The sequence below is a fragment of the Drosophila mauritiana genome, unplaced genomic scaffold (assembly GCF_004382145.1).
Source record: "Drosophila mauritiana strain mau12 unplaced genomic scaffold, ASM438214v1 Y_35, whole genome shotgun sequence".
NCBI classification, from domain to species: Eukaryota; Metazoa; Arthropoda; class Insecta; order Diptera; family Drosophilidae; genus Drosophila; species Drosophila mauritiana.
The window spans coordinates 159580-164359 of NW_022881581.1; the positions used below are offsets into that span (position 1 = coordinate 159580).

The window sequence follows — 4780 nt, forward strand, 5'->3', positions numbered from 1 at the left end:
AGCAGGGAAGGTCCCGCTCCATTCAAAGTTAATTCGTCCAATGATTTTGGCGATCTAAATACAATGGTTTCTTAGCCTAAGTCGAGGAGCAGCGCTGCCGGCATAGCCTGCAGCGCAGCGACGCTTATATGCGTTTCCTACATATATATATATATTGTCGCCGAGCGACGGTGCTGGAGGAGGGGTGCTATAGGCACACATATTAGCGGTCAGCGCTTGGCCAGCGTGAGTACTGCTGATCAGGCAAATTAGGTACGTTGCCCTCAACATACGCTTGGGCTGAACTGTTTATGTACACATTGCAACAGAGTGATTCAATGTGATTGTATATTATGAATACAGTGGTTAACCGATATGTGTGCATACTACAATTTAATATTAATTAGTATTTTTTTGTAAGCTTTAGATTATAGACAGAGACATGGACTGGTAACATTATCGTCTTGCATATTTTGTTTATATTAATAAATTGTAGTGATTTTACAAAAAACATTGAAATTTAGGACTAACATTGTATAATTTATTTCTTTTCAGGTACCCCCGCCAGAAGGACGGAAGCATCGAGTCGCTGGAGGCCTCGAGAGTCATTGGAGGTGAGTATTAGTTGTGTTTTGGCAGGAAATTAGCTGCGGACGCTGGATGCGCGCCACTTGCAATATGTATGATATGTCCGGAAAGCGTTGCAGGTAGTTTATTGGTGTAAGTTTATCCCGCGCCGCTGTCATTTGGTGGTTTTCTCTTCCACCCTCAGTGGTAGATGTTTGCAATTATTTATTTAGTTTGTTAAATTGCAGGTCAGCTTCGCCGGTCGTCGGGAAGAGGAAGCCTGAAGAAAGATCCCGCACAGCGGTCGTCACGTAGTTTTGGATCTGCTGCCATATTGTGGTGGGATCTGTCTCGTTTTGGCAGAGGAGTCGTCAGTGATGATTGTGGCTTGGTCGTTCATCTAGAGTGGCTAGGTGCGCCGCGTTTTGTGGCCATTTCGCCAGGGTTTGCAGCTTGGAGCCTCCGGAACGTGATTAGTTGCCGAGGGCCGTCGCAACGATTGGGGCCGTGGAAATGGAAGTAAAATTAGAGATTGGGTGAGTATTATATTTGTTATTTGATTTTGTGATTGTGTAGTTTTGTGTTTTTTCAGGTACATTTGGTGGGAGGTAAGTATTATATTTATAATTTATTTGTTTTTATAATTATTGCATTAGTTTTTGTTTTTGTTTTTTAGGTACATTAGGTGGAAGCTAATCTGGTGGTGAGTATTATAATTGTTTTTATGGTTGCACTAATATTTTGTTTTTCAGGTACGTTTTGTAACCCTTTGTTTTTGAAACATAGCAACGGAAGAGCCGCGGGTTTAGTGTCGTCGTTGTTGTTGCTGCTGGCTTCACTTTTAGATACTGTTGCGCGCGAGTTACCACCCCACCCCTAAACCCCCACGCCTCTAAACAAATCGTCGGACACTCAACCGGGAAGACGGCAACTGGAACACCGCATCCGGCCGAATGCTGACATTCCGGCCGAACGCTGACATTGCACAAAAAGTCGCACTGCAACATTGTCCCCAGCTAGCCAGCCACATGCCGATCGGCATGTTCATTATGTTTACAATTAAGAACCTATGTACTTATGTATAAGATGGAAACGGAGGATTCGAGTAGCCTCTTTCTGACAATAAACTTCACTCTGATTTGAACTTCAAGAAAGTCAGTCGTATTCTTTATTGGAAATCTTCACACTACAAATAACTGCTGAAACCTAAAAACCTTCATACATTTACACATCATATCTTCACAAAAGGCTCCACCCTCGAGTGCACGGACTTAACTGGCGCAGCCGGTAGGATGTCCTACCTATTAATAATCACCTACCTGTAAGTAAACATGTAAGAAACGAAGCAAACTATATGCAAGATGTCGACTGAAAGTGACTAGGAACAAATTTTATAAAACAAATTGAAGCTGTGAAGTATCAAATGAGACTCAAACATACATTCAAACACAGAGAAAAAAAAAAGAGAGAGAAAAAATGTAAAATAAATAAATATACAAAAAAAAAAAAGTGCAAGTGTATCGTACTGCCGCGCTGACGTGGAATCTATCGCTGATCATCACGCCATCGGTATGTCCATACGCTGCCAAACGTCATAATTTTTATAAAAAAGTGCAAGTGTACCGTACTGCCGCGCTGACGTGAATCTATCGCTGATCATCACGCCATCGGTATGTCCATACGCTGCCAAACGTCATAATTTTTATAAAAAAGTGCAAGTGTACCGTACTGCCGCGCTGACGTGGAATCTATCGCTGATCATCACGCCATCGGTATGTCCATACGCTGCCAAACGTCATAATTTTTATAAAAAAGTGCAAGCGTACCGTACTGCCGCGCTGATGTGGAATCTACCGCTGATCATCACGTCATCGGTACTTACATACGCTGGCCAACGCATCGCCAAAGCCTCTATATACACTTATATATTTGAGCATACAATATCAACTACAATCCAATACATTCACGTACTGTACCGCCTCGTTGGCATGGAATCAAACGCTGATCACCATGCCACTGTGGTATAAACAAACGAAGCGCCAAAGCCTCTCTAATACATTATACACTCAAAACGTACACTGCCATACGTCGGCGAAAAATCAAAACATAAGCAAAAATCATTTCAAGCCAAGCGAGGCTCATTCTGCGTACCACAGCGACAACGACGCTGCATGTGTAGTGGCGCACCCATGTCTGGGTAGCCGAGGTAAGGGGAAAACGCTTGAGTATCGTCAAGTGTTCTCGCCTTTCACTCTTCTACAATGGGTTGCTACGCTCATGTATTGCACATTCAAAATAACCAAAACAAATGTACTAAAGAAGTCGACATATACAGATATATTTTGTTTCCTTTCATTGTGTAATTTGTATATCAACAAATACTAATACCAATCACATTGCAGAACATAAAAGGGAAAATATAAAGCCAAAGACAGACACCTATACACATCATATCCCATACACTCTAGTAAACAAGAAATTTGTTCATTATTTTTTCAATCATACATAATATATTAAGTAACCTCAAATTTAATGTCAAAAAAGTTCGTTTACAACCTTAGGAAAACTACACGTTCAGTTATTGGAGTTCCACCAAACACTAATAGGCCCCCACATCCCGTTAGACGTCCTGACTCCCTTCCCCCGATTTCGGAAGACCCAAATCAATATCTTCCCAAACCCCATAATGGACTCGGGAAACGATTCTGCCCGTCCCACTCCATCCCTCTGGCGCCCACTGTCAGTGGTATTAGCTCCCTAATTTCAACTACGTTCAAGCCTAAAGATATCATGGCATTTGTTGAGCATTTGCCAACCTTTGATGGTACACCTCGTCAATTAGATAGGTTTATCACTAGCGTAGAAGAAATCCTGATGCTCATCAGGGGAGCTGACCAAACACCGTATGGCCTGCTTACTCTGAGGACCATCAGGAACAAAATCATTGATAGGGCCGACGAAGCCTTGGAACTGGCGAATACCCCCTTGGTTGGGATGAGATTAAAAGCAACCTCATCCGCCTTTACTCGAGCAAGAAAAGCGAGGCCAACTTGTTAAGCGAGCTTAACACATTTCGGACAACCTGACCTTGGGCCAACTGTTCTTTGGTATATCAAAGGTGAGAAGCCAACTCTTCTCCATACTCAAGAACAGCGAACACAACAACACTGTTGTAGATGCAAAAAAGGTTGTCTACAACGAGGTTTGTCTCAATGCTTTTATGACTGGTTTGAAGGAACCTCTCAAGACTTTCGTCAGGATAAAGTCCCCTTCTACACTTGAACAGGCGTACGAGCAATGCCAATAAGCAGACCTTATATAGGGCACAAAACAAGCGAACCAACAGACCAGAGCAGGGACCCAATGGATCAGACAATAAAACCTACCGAAATAGTTACGACAGCAATTACCGCGGCGGACGTAACGACCGAAATGACCGTAGGGGACCATACTCTAACTCTAACTCTAACTCTGGCCAAAAATAGACCATTTAATTCACACAATCGCACACCCCAATCCGGCACCAATGACAACCGGGCCAATACATCAAACCCCTTTCGAGCACCTTCACATAGTTTGAATAATATAGAGGAGAACCCTCAACCTGATTCAAATTTCAGCAAACGGCCTCGGGAAACCAACAGGGTACATAAGCCCAGCCACGCACAGCCCCTCGCTTCCTTTATAAAAATCAAACTATCCCAGACAAACCCCTGAAGTTTTTAATTGACACAGGCTCTACACACTCCTTCATCGACCCAAAATATGTCGACCCTAAGAACTGTGTGACCTTAGATACGCCCATAACACTCAAACAGCCCTGAACAGTTTTAAAATCTATCAAACGTCTCTATACCATTTCCACCGGAATTCCAAATCACGGGCAAAATGACCCTTCTACCTTTCAAGTTCCACTCTTATTTTGACGGATTGATTGATACCTAAAAACAGAAATAGATTTACTTAACCTAAATCTAAAAACCCCAAGTACCATTGTACCCTTATGGACCCACAGTAACTTAACTTCAAACGTATTTAATATCTCTGGACATACGAAAACTATTTTGCACTACCAGTGGAAACCAAACAGGCGACTTCTACATCGATTCAATTACAATCAATGATGACTTAATAATATCAGACGGATTTATAATTCCCAAAACAATATTGCTAATTTCGTTATCACAAACTATAGCGAGAGGGATCAGTTATTGTACCTCGAGAGCCCGATAAA

The 4780-nt window shown here is 42.3% G+C and overlaps 1 long non-coding RNA gene across 1 annotated transcript; it reads left to right on the top strand.

Moving 5' to 3' along the window:
• Nucleotides 1-892: 892 nt before the first annotated feature.
• LOC117150142 lies at nucleotides 893-1416 on the top strand. The gene is made up of 4 exons (XR_004460718.1): nucleotides 893-1082; nucleotides 1139-1154; nucleotides 1223-1249; nucleotides 1299-1416. It is a non-coding gene; the product is annotated as an uncharacterized LOC117150142 (long non-coding RNA).
• The last annotated feature ends 3364 nt before the right edge of the window (nucleotides 1417-4780 follow it).